The following is a 13438-nucleotide window of genomic DNA, read 5'->3' as shown; positions in this document are numbered from 1 at the left end:
CCCTCTCCCTCCTCCTCCTCCGGTCGGACGGCCACATTCCCCGCTACCTTTCACCCCGGAGAAGCCCCGATCTGACGGCTGAGCAGCGCGGACGAAGCCAGGGACAACATGGTGAGCAGCTCCGCGAGACTCTCCCCTCCCGGGCTGATGCGGTTTACAGAGCCCGGGTCGTGTTTAATCCGGGTCCCGCGGGTCTCCTGTGGACCGTTATGTGGCTCGGTTGTTAGCGTTAGCATGATGTTAGCGTTAGCATGATGTTAGAGTTAGCATGATGCTAGCATTGCTGCCGCTCCTGTCAGTTAGTCAGTCGGTTACCGTTAGGTCCGTTACTCCGACCGTTATTCGGTCATTACGTCACACAGAAACGTCTCTCAGTGGCGTGGTTTAATCTGGTGACGTTAACGGAAGGTTTTCTGGTTTTAGCCATGTAACGGTTCTTGTTCCGAGCCGGGTCGAGCCAAGCCGGGCTGGGTCGGGCCTGCCCCCAGGCCGTGTGGCCCGGGGCGGCCATCTTAGTCCCGCTGTGGTCCCGCGGGGCTGACCGGCCCGCACCCATGCGGGACAGACTGTCTGACCCGGGCTAAAACACACCGGCCGGACGCGCTAAACCAAACTAAACCAGTTCAGCTGAGGGACCGGGTTCAGGAGGCTGGCTTTAGTCCGGGTTAGTTCGAGAGAGAGAGACTCCGGGTTAGTTAGAGAGAGACAGACAGACAGACGGGCAGGCATGCAGACAGAGAGACAGGCAGACAGACAGACGGACAAGCAGACAGAGAGACAGGCAGGCATGCAGACAGAGAGAGAGACAGGCAGGCATGCAGACAGAGAGGCAGGCAGAGAGAGAGAGAGACAGACAGTGACTCTGCACTCTGAAGGCCTGCAGGCAGATCACTAGTCACACTAACTAAACTAACTAACTGAACAGTTGAACCAGCAGCTACAATGATTAATGGATTAGTCATTAACTATTACATTAATCTCCAACCCTTCTGATAATCTATTAATCAGTTTGAGTAATTTTTGATGATAAAACAGGTAAACTAGAGTGATATCTGCTTGTTAAATGTGAATATGTTCTAGTTTCTTCTCTCCTATGGGACAGGACACTAAAGATATTTGAGTTGGGGACAAATAAGAGGATGGAGTAGAAATATAAAGTATCAGAACATAGAAATACTCAAGTAAAGTACAAGTATGAATGCCAAATTTTTACTTAAGTAAGTAATTAATAAAAAAAAAATCCCCTTCACCAAACCCACCAGACTCCATGTAAATAATCAGGACTTTTAGCGTATATAGAGCCAGCATATCTCCACCAGACTCCATGTAAATAATCAGGACTTTTAGCGTGTATAGAGCCAGCATATCTCCACCAGACTCCATGTAAATAATCAGGACTTTTAGCGTGTATAGAGCCAGCATATCTGCACATGTAAATGGGTGAATTAAGGGTTTATTTCAACCAAACCAGAGTGGTGATTGTTGGAACAGTGGAAAGATGAACCAAGACAGCTTTTGGTAGTTTTATTTAGTTTCTGTCCACTTTGAATGAAGTGTGTTTTACAATGATAAAAGTCCTGATTATTTACATGGAGTCTGGTGGAGATATGCTGGCTCTATACACACTAAAAGTCCTGATTATTTACATGGAGTCTGGTGGAGATATGCTGGCTCTATACACGCTAAAAGTCCTGATTATTAACATGGAGTCTGGTGGAGATATGCTGGCTCTATACACGCTAAAAGTCCTGATTATTTACATGGAGTCTGGTGGAGTTTGGTGATGGTGATTTCGGGGCTGTTTCATTCACCAAAACATGGGAAAATAGGGTCCAGGTAAAATACTGAAGTTCCTCTTTAATCTGATTATTTCATTTATTAATCATCAAACAGAAAAACATCCTTACAACCAAAAATGAAAATAGTTTGTGATGTTTTGTTCTTCCATAATATAAACATCGGCAGGTGAAGGTTTTGTCGACATTTTTTGACTCTTTTCAGCATTGTTGTCACATTTTTCACCGCTAGTTGGCCTGAATATTTATCTGTTAATCATCAGAGAAAACCAAGCTGAGATACATTAGTTGTGTTGTGTGTGTGTGTGTGTGTGTGTGTGTGTGTGTGTGTGTGTGTGTGTGTGTGTGTGTGTGTGTGTGCGTGTGTGTGTGTGTGTCTGTGAGTGTGTGTGTGTGTGTGTGTGTCTGTGTGTATGTCTGTGTGTGTATGTCTGTGTGTGAGTGTGTGTATGTGTGTCTGTCAGTGTGTGTGAGTGTGTCTCTGTGAGTGTGTGTGTGTGTGTGTGTGTGTGTGTGTGTGTGTGTGTGTATGTCTGTGTGTGTATGTCAGTGTGTGTATGTCAGTGTGTGTGAGTGTGTGTGTGTCTGTCAGTGTGTGTGTGAGTGTGTCTCTGTGTGTGTGTTTGTGTGTGTATGTCTGTGTGTGTCTGTCAGTGTGTGTGAGTGTGTCTCTGTGTGTGTGTGTGTGTCTGTGAGTGTGTGTGTATGTGTGTGTGTGTCTGTGTCTCTGTGAGTGTGTATGTGTGTGTGTCTGTGTCTCTGTCAGTGTGTGTGTATGTGTGTGTGTGTCTGTGTCTCTGTCAGTGTCTGTGAGTGTGTGTGTGTGTGTGTGTGTCTTGTGTCTCTGTGAGTGTGTGTGAGTGTCTCTGTGAGTGTGTGTATGTGTGTGTGTGTGTGTGTGTGTGTGTGTGTGTGTGTATGTGTGTCTCTGTGGGTGTGTGTGTGTGTGTGTGTGTGTGTGTCTGTGTGAGTGTGTGTGTGTATGTGTGTGTCTCTGTAGCGTGTGTGTGTGTGTGTGTGTGTGTGAGTGTGTGTGTGTGTTGTATGTGTGTGCTGTCGTGTGTGTGTGTGTGTCTGTGGTGGTGTGTGTGTGTGTGTGTGTGTGTGTGTGTGTGTGTGTGTGTGTGTGTGTGTCTGTGTCTCTGTTATGTGTGTGTGTGTGTCTGTGTGTGGTTGTGTCTGTTGTGTGTGTGTGTGTGTGTGTGTGTGTGTGTGTGTGTGTGTGTTGTGTGTGTGTGTGTGTGTGTGTGTGTGTGTGTGTGTGTGTGTGTGTGTGTGTGTGTGTGTGTGTGTGTGTGTGTGTGTGTGTGTGTGTCTGTGTGTGTGTGTGTGTGTGTGTGTGTGTGTGTGTTTGCAGGTGAGACAGCATTTTTCTCCTTTTTCGACATCTTTTTGGGCGTTTCTTTCCCCGTCAGTTGTTGTGGTTATCGCGGCCGTTACCAGCTGTGTGCTGTGTTTCTATTGGTCGTCTGCAGGCGTCAGGCGTGACCGTGAACGATGAGGTCATCAGGGTGTTTAACGACATGAAGGTGAGGAAGTCCATGTCCCCCGAGGAGGTGAAGCTGAGGAAGAAGGCGGTCCTGTTCTGCCTCAGCGAGGACAAGAAGAAGATCATCGTGGAGGAGGGGAAGCAGATCCTGGTGGGGGCGTAGGCCGTGGACGACCTACAGCCACTGCATTGCTCACCACACAGCACCTACATTGACAGCACACAGTACCACACAGCACACACACTAATATACCGCACATGCACTCACACACAGTACCACACACAGCACATACAGTACTACACACAGCAACAATACACAGCATCTACATATAGTACACACACACAGCACATATAGTAACTACACACAGCACATACAGTACTAACAAATAGCACATACAGTACTACACATAGCACACACACAGTACTACACACAGCACATATAGTACTACACACAGCACATACAGTACTACACACAGCACATACAGTACTACACACAGCACACACAGTACTACACACAGCACATACAGTACTACACACAGCACATACAGTACTACACACAGCACACACAGTACTACATACAGTACTACACACAGCACATACAGTACTACATACAGTACTACACACAGCACATACAGAACTACACACAGCACACACAGTACTACACACAAAAAACACAGTACCACACACAGCACACAGCACATATAGTACCACATACAGTACCACACAGCACATATAGTACAACACACAGCACACACAGTACTACATACAGTACTACACACAGCACATATAGTACTACACACAGCACATAGTACTACACACAGCACATACAGTACTACACACAGCACACACAGTACTACACACAGCACATATAGTACTACACACAGCACATACAGTACTACACACAGCACATATAGTACTACACACAGCACACACAGTACTACATACAGTACTACACACAGCACATACAGTACTACACACAGCACATATAGTACTACACACAGCACATACAGTACTACACACAGCACATACAGCACTACACACAGCACAACAATAATACAGTACACACATAATAGTACTCACACACAGCACATATAGTACACCACAGCACATACAGTACTCACACACAGCACATATAGTACCACACACAGCACATAGTACTACACACAGCACATAGTAATTACACACAGCACATACAGTACCACACAAAATACGCAGCACATATAGTACTACACACACAGCACATACAGTACTACACACAGCACATAGTACTAACACACAGACACAGTACTACACACAGCACATACAGTACTACACACAGCACATAAGTACTCACACAGCACATATAGTAATACACACAGCAACAGTACCACACACAGCACATAATACCACAACACACACAGTACATAGTAATACGCACACACAGTACTACACACAGCACACACAGTACTACACACAGCACATACAGTACTACACACAGCACACACAGTACTACACACAGAAGCCAGACTAGTAGCCACACTAGTAGCCGGTCTAGTAGCCACACTAGTAGCCGGTCTAGTAGCCGGTCTAGTAGCCGGTCTAGTAGCCGGTCTAGTAGCCAGACTAGTAGCCGGTCTAGTAGCCGGTCTAGTAGCCGGTCTAGTAGCCAGTCTAGTAGCCGGTCTAGTAGCCACACTAGTAGCCGGTCTAGTAGCCGGTCTAGTAGCCGGTCTAGTAGCCACACTAGTAGCCGGTCTAGTAGCCAGACTAGTAGCCAGTCTAGTAGCCAGACTAGTAGCCAGTCTAGTAGCCGGTCTAGTAGCCAGTCTGTAGCCAGTCTAGTAGCCAGACTAGTAGCCGGTCTAGTAGCCGGTCTAGTAGCCGGTCTAGTAGCCAGACTACTAGCCAGTCTAGTAGCCAGACTAGTAGCCAGACTAGTAGCCAGTCTGTAGCCAGTCTGTAGCCGGTCTAGTAGCCGGTCTAGCAGCCGGTCTAGCAGCCGGTCTAGTAGCCGGTCTAGCAGCCGGTCTAGTACTCAGTACCCCAGCCTCTGAGCAGCATCACTTCCTGTTTCAGGGCTCCAGAGGGCGCTCCGCTGAAGAGCAAGATGATCTACGCCAGCTCTAAAGAGGCCATCAAGAAGAAGTTCACAGGTCAACAGGGGGTCAGGGTCTGGGGGTCTCGGTCCCGGCTGTGCATGTGCAGCATTTAACATGTGCAGGTGGCAGGTATGGTCTCAGGCATTAGTGGTAAGATTCCAGGTTCAGGCGGCATTGAATCGCAGGTCAGTGGCAGGTGCAGGTGATTAGTGGCAGTGGTCTGCATTTAGAGTGCAGGTGCGGGTAGCATACGCGTGTTAGTGCGTATTGATCGCGGTCCAGGCATTGGCGTGGTGTGGCATATTGCAGGTAATAGCGGCAGCATTAACGTGGCACCCAGGCATTAGGGGGCATGTGCATGCGTGTTTGCGGTAAGAAGGCACATTAATCAGGTGGTCCCCCAGGATTAGGCAGTGGACATGAGGCAGATTAGGTGGGTGAAGACAGGAAAGAGGTGGATTGAATGGGAAGAGGAAAGAGGAAGGGAAACCAGGAATGGAATGGACAGTGGTGGAGAGGTAGATTAATCTGTGGTGGAAACCTAGGAATGGATCCCCAGGAAAGAGGAAGGACCAGGAATGGTGGACAGTGGAAGGTTGGCGGCACTGACCGCAACCCCGGCGGCATCACGCGGCAGGGCAGATGTGGTCCGGTTAGCGGCAGATTAACGTGGTGGTGGTTCCAGGTGATTGAAGGCGGTGGCAGGTGGTGGTGGCGGTTAGCGGCAGGCATAAGGCGGTGATTAATCTGCAGGTCCCGGCGGCATCAGTGCGGCAAGGTTGAACGCAGCATTAACGCAGAACCCAGGTTATCAGCGCGGTGACATGGCAATAGCGCAGCATCCAGGCGGCGCGGCATTACTGCAAGCGTTTCAGCGGCATCAACGGCGGCGTTATCCCGCAAGCATTGAAGCGCAGGCGGCAGCAATAGCGCGACGACCGCAAGATCCGGCGGCATCGAAGCGCGGCGGCAAGGCGGCGGCGGCAAGTAATATGATTGATCCGCAGCATGGTCCCGCAAGGTGTGCAGGTGCAAGTGCAAGCCAGTGCGCACACGCGTATCCTTCAGGCAATAGCGTGCGTGTGCGTGCGTTAGTGCATTAACGTGCACAGCGTGCGTGCGTGCGTGCGTACACGTGCGCGTCCTGTGCATTAGGCGTGCGTGCGTGCGTGCGTGTTATGCGTATTATCGCATCCTGCGCTGCGCCCCGCAGTGAATCAACATGAGTGGCAGGTCAACGGTCCGGGACGATATCCAGGAACCGCGCACGCCGGTCGAGCAGCCGGGGGAACGTGGTGGCGTCCTGGAGGGGAAGCCTCTGGTGACGTGGCGCGGGCGGAGCAGATGGATTTCACGCCAAACGCAGACCAAGGCCGAGCCTCATCTCCAGCCGCTGCCTCGCTTGTTCTCTTGTTCTTGAACGAAAGTCGACTATGATTCATAATCTCGGAATGGTTCGACGTGAAGAAAGAGGATGAGCCTTGCTCTTATGGATACACACTCAATTTCAAATGACGTTGTTCTTCCTTAGCCAGGAGTTCTGTCTCTTTGTCTTCTGTTCTGTTCTGTTCGTCTGTCTCTCTCTTTCAGCTTAGTCGAGTCTTTGTCTCTTTCTGTCTGTTCATCTGTCTGTTCAAGTCTCTTCTCAGCTTGTCTGTTGTCTTCTGTCTGTCTTTTTCTTCTCTCTCTTCAGGCCCCTCCTCCGGGTCCGTCCTCCCTCCCTCCCCGTCCTCCCACGGTCCAGCTTCAACCCCCTCTCCCCAGCCAGAGTCTCAAAAAGGCCACACACACAAGGCCACACAATAATACAATACAATACACACACACGTTGCTGGGCTAAGGCTACAGGAAACAGGAAGCAGCCACCTGTGTGTGTGAGCGCTGCGTCCCCCACACACCCCCACGGGTCCTGCAGCTTTTGGACTTTATTTATTATTGTAAAGTGTAGTTTCTACAGAAGAGAAGAAGAAGAAGCACTTTGTGTCGACACACTTCACGTTTGTTTACCTCCGCTCGTTCCTGTGGGACTCGCCCCCCCCCCCTCTAGCTGCCCGGCCGCCGCCTTACTTTCGTCTGAATGTAACCGTCACGCCCGTTAGTTAGAGCGCACTTTGATTTTGTAAAGACACACTACAGGAAGCAGATTTGACCCCCCGGCAGTGAGAGACGCAGCAGCCACACCACGACCACGTCCGGAGCCTTAAAGTGGACCGTTGTTTCTGAGATCCAGGACGCCACTTTGCAATAAAAGCCTGTGGCAGATCTGACGCCTCCGCCTCGTCTCTGCTTCCAACCAATCACAGAGCAGCTGGGGGTCACATGTCAGGGGAAAGCAGAGCTCTGCTTCCAACCAATCACAGAGCATGTTTGGGGGTCACATGTCAGGGGAAAGCAGAGCTCTGCTTCCAACCAATCACAGAGCATGTTTGGGGGGGGGGGTCACATGTCAGGGGAAAGCAGAGCTCTGCTTCCAACCAATCACAGAGCAGGGCTGGGTCACATGGGGAGAAAATCAAACAGTTCTGAACATTTAGCTGAGACTTTTTCAAGATGATTTTTGGGGCATTTTTAGGACTTTGTTTCCACAGGACAGCTGAAGACATGAAGGGAGAGAGAGGGGGCAAAGGGCCTAGGTCGGAGTCGAACCTGCGGCTGCTGCTAAACCTCTATATATGGGCGCACACTCTACCAGCTGAGCTACCCGGGCCCGGACCCTCCCGTGGTCCTCTGAAGACGCGGTTCGGTTCCCTACAACGATCTTTGCACGTGAAATGAATGATAACTTTGATTGAATTTGGGGTTTTTGATTCAGTTTAATGTTTGACATCAGCCAGTCGGTGATCCTCTGATCTGAACTATTATCCAAATAATTCATCAGCTCCAAAATCAGGTATGATGTCACAAATTAGGTTATTGAGAGATCCAACAATCAGCTTCAAATGGGACAAAAGACACCAGATGGAAGCGCCCGGGCAGCCCACCTGGTGGAGCGCGCGCCCATATAAAGAGGCTTAGTCCCCCCCCCCCATCTCTCTCTAAGCTGTCCTGTCAAAATAAAAGCCATAATAATCTTTAAAAAAACTAAACCGTGATTCCTCTACGAGCTGTAACCAGTAAACCAACCAGAACAAGCCAGGCCATCCATCACAGCTGGGCTTTAAGGTTAAGGCTCCTTTTTAACGTTTCTCTTGTTGTTTTCTGAAGTTTTTCTTTTTTAAATCCAAGTCGTTGGGTTTTTCTGGACAATTTTCTATTATGTATTAAGTTTTTTCGAGTTTTTTTTTATTTTATTTTGGAAAACAAATCTGTTTTTGTCGCTTTTTCAAGGTTTTTTTTAAAGGTCCCATGGCATGAAAATGTCCCTTTTATGAGGTTTTTTAACATTAATATGCGTTCCCCCAGCCTGCCTATGGCCCCCCAGTGGCTAGAAATGGTGATAGGTGTAAACCGAGCCCTGGGTATCCTGCTCTGCCTTTGAGAAAATGAAAGCTCAGATGGACCAATCAGGAATCTTCTCCTTATGAGGTCATAAGGAGAAAGGTTACCTCCCCTTTCTCTGCTTTGCCCGCCCAGTTCCTGAGTGTCTTCTTCAATAAACTGATCCTGATGGGGATGGGGGGGGGCAGCCTGTGTTTATTTATATATATATAAACATATCACTTAGACTCCATGTAAAGAAGTGAAAATAAGTACTTCTTTTACCAGAGTATTTTTTTACCCAAGAATCTGTTCTTCTACTTGAGTACGGGAAGTGAGTACTTTTGCCATCTGTGTCTGAGTGTCTGATGTGAACAACAATCTGTGAACCTGGTCCAGTATTAAACCAGAACCAAGCTGTAATGTAACCCTACAGGACTAATGTTCAGCAGCAGTTAGAGTCACTAAAAGTTCTGTTGTTGCTGCTGACAGACTCACATTATTATTCTAAGTGTCTGACAACATTATGGGATGGATCCCTACAGAGATAGACCTTTTAGTTAAAGAGTAAGATCCTTTTAGTTTAACATGAACAGCCCCGAAATCACCATCACCAAACTCCACCAGACTCATATTCTATAATCAGGACTTTTCATGTTAAAACAATCACATCATACAAGTGGACAAAAACTAAATAAAGCTACCAAACGCCGTCTTGGTTCATCTTTCCACTGTTCCAACAATCACCACTCTGGTTTGGTTGAAATAAACCCTTAATTCACCCATTTACATGTGGAGATATGCTGGCTCTATACACACTAAAAGTCCTGATTATTTCCATGGAGTCTGGTGGAGATAGTATGCTGCTCTATACACGCTAAAGTCCTGATTATTTACATGGAGTCTGGTGGAGATATGCTGGCTCTATACACTCTAAAAGTCCTGATTATTTACATGGAGTCTGGTGGAGATATGCTGGCTCTATACACACTAAAAGTCCTGATTATTAACATGGAGTCTGGTGGAGATATGCTGGCTCTATACACGCTAAAAGTCCTGATTATTTACATGGAGTCAGGTGGGTTTGGTGATGGTGATTTTGGGTCCTAACTTCACCCTGCCACCCAAAATTAGAGGTCATTTTTGGTGGGTTGGTGGGTGTCAGTTTACAGCCCTGGTTACCACGGTTACAGGTATGTCTGGCTGACAGGATGTTTGGTGTTTTCAGGGTTATTTCTCAGGGAACAGCAGAGTTAGAAAAATAGTTACACAATGAACACTTCAACTACAACTCCCAGGGTGCATTTCACTGACCAACAGCCAATCACAGAACTCCACATTAACATAATGTTGATGATTCTGGATCAGTTCTGGAGGGTAACAGCCACCGAGGCTCATGGGTAACGACATACTGTAAACAAACAAACCAACAGGCGATGATGTCATCCAGGTGAGTTAGAAGAACAGCTGTCTGCCTCCATGCTTGGACCAGAAAACACAGTCTGTCTGTCTGTCTCTCTGCCTGCCTGTCTGTCTGCCTGTCTGTCTCTCTGCCTGTCTGTCGGCCTGTCTGTCTCTCTGCCTGTCTGTCTGCCTGCCTGTCTGTCTGCCTGCTACAGGCTTCTGTTTCCTGTGTGAAGGATCTAACTCTGCTGAGGGACTCAGCTGTAGAACCTGATCCTCCTGCTGCTATTAATAGGAGACACTGATGGAGACACACAGCTGCAGGGAGACACACACACAGACACACACACAACACAGACGCAAACACACACACACACACACACACACAGAGACACACACACAGACACACACACACACAGACGCAAACACACACACACAGACGCAACACACACACACACACACACAGAGACACACACAGACACACACAGACGCAAACACACACAGACACACACACACACACAGACACACACACACAGACACACACACACACACAGAGACACACACACACAGAGACACACACACACAGACACACACACACACACACACACAGAGACACACATACACAGAGACACACACAACTTATATAATAACTGTCAGAAGATCTTAATGTGTAAACTAGTCTTCAGCTGTTAGATATATGTATGTTGTTAGATATATGTATGTTGTTAGATATATTTATGTTGTTAAATGTGTGTTAGATATATATATATGTTGTTAGATATATGTATGTTGTTAAATATATTTATGTTGTTAGATATATTTATATTGTTAGATATATGTATGTTGTTAAATATATGTACGTTGTTAGATATATTTATATTGTTAGATATATTTATGTTGTTAGATATATGTATGTTGTTAGATATATGTATGTTGTTAGATATATTTATGTTGTTAGATATATTTATGTTGTTAGATATATGTATGTTGTTAGATATATGTATGTTGTTAGATATATGTATGTTGTTAAATATATGTATGTTGTTAAATATATGTACGTTGTTAGATATATGTATGTTGTTAAATATATGTATGTTGTTAAATATATGTACGTTGTTAGATATATGTATGTTGTTAGATATATGTATGTTGTTAAATATATGTATGTTGTTAGATATATGTACGTTGTTAGATATATGTATGTTGTTAGATATATTTATATTGTTAGATATATGTATATTGTTAAATATATGTACGTTGTTAGATATATGTATGTTGTTAAATATATGCATTGTTAGATATATTTATGTTGTTAGATATATGTACGTTGTTAGATATATTTATGTTGTTAGATATATTTTTGTTAGAATGTATGTTGTTAGATATATGTATGTTGTTAGATATATGTATGTTGTTAGATATATGTATGTTGTTAGATATATGTATGTTGTTAGATATATGTATGTTGTTAGATATATGTATGTTGTTAGATATATGTATGTTGTTAGATATATGTATGTTGTTAGATATATGTATGTTGTTAGATATATGTATGTTGTTAGATATATGTATGTTGTTAGATATATGTACGTTGTTAGATATATGTATGTTGTTAGATATATGTATGTTGTTAGATATATGTATGTTGTTAGATATATGTATGTTGTTAGATATATGTATGTTGTTAGATATATGTATGTTGTTAGATATATGTATGTTGTTAGATATATGTATGTTGTTAGATATATGTACGTTGTTAGATATATGTACGTTGTTAGATATATGTATGTTGTTAGATATATTTATGTTGTTAGATATATGTACGTTGTTAGATATATGTATGTTGTTAGATATATTTATGTTGTTAGATATATTGTGTTAGATATATTTATGTTGTTAGATATATGTACGTTGTTAGATATATGTATGTTGTTAGATATATTTATTTGTTAGATATATTTATGTTGTTAGATATATGTATGTTGTTAGATATATGTATGTTGTTAGATATATGTAACGTTGTTAGATATATTATGTTAGATATATGTATGTTGTTATATATATGTACGTTATTAGATATATGTACGTTGTTAGATATATTTATGTTGTTAGATATATGTACCATTGTTAGATATATGTATGTTGTTAGATATATGTATGTTGATTAATATTGTATGTTGTTAGATATATGTATGTTGTTAGATATATAGCTTTGTTAGATATATGTATTTGTTAGATATATGTATGTTGTTAGATATATTTATATTGTTAGATATATGTATGTTGTTAATATATTTATATTGTTAGATATATGTAGTTGTTAGATATATTTATATTGTTAGATATATGTATGTTGTTAGATATATGTATGTTGTTAGATATATGTATTGTATATATGTTGTTAGATATTGTATGTTGTTAGATATATTTATGTGTTAGATATAATGTTGTTAGATATATGTATTGTTAGATATATGTATGTTGTTATATATATTTATATTGTTAGATATATGTATGTTGTTAGATATATTTATATTGTTAGATATATGTATGTTGTTAGATATATTTATATTGTTAGATATATGTATGTTGTTAGATATATGTATGTTGTTAGATATATGTATTTGTATATATATGCGTTGTATATATTGTTGTTGATATATGTATGTTGTTAGATATATTTATATTGTTAGATATATGTATTTGTTAGATATATACTTGTTATGATATAGTATGTTGTTAATATATTTATATTGTTAGATATATGTATGTTGTTAGATATATTTATATTGTTAGATATATGTATGTTGTTAGATATATTTATATTGTTAGATATATGTATGTTGTTAGATATATGTATGTTGTTAGATATATGTATGTTGTTAGATATATATATTGTTATATATGTATGTTGTTATATATGTATGTGTTAATATATGTATGTTGTTAGATATATTTATATTGTTAGAATATGTATGTTGTTAGATATATGTATGTTGTTAGATATAGTTTATATTTATATTGTTGATATATGTATGTTGTTAGATATATTTATATTGTTAGATATATGTATGTTGTTAGATATATGTATGTTGTTAGATATATGTATGTTGTTAAATATACGTATTGTTAGATATATTTATATTGTTAGATATATGTATGTTGTTAGATATATGTATGTTGTTAGATATATGTATGTTGTTAAATATGTACGTTGTTAGATATATTTATGTTGTTATATATGTATGTTGTTA

This window comes from Perca fluviatilis, chromosome 14 (assembly GCF_010015445.1).
Source record: "Perca fluviatilis chromosome 14, GENO_Pfluv_1.0, whole genome shotgun sequence".
Lineage (NCBI taxonomy): Eukaryota > Metazoa > Chordata > Actinopteri > Perciformes > Percidae > Perca > Perca fluviatilis.
Note: the sequence above shows the minus strand (reverse complement) of the source record.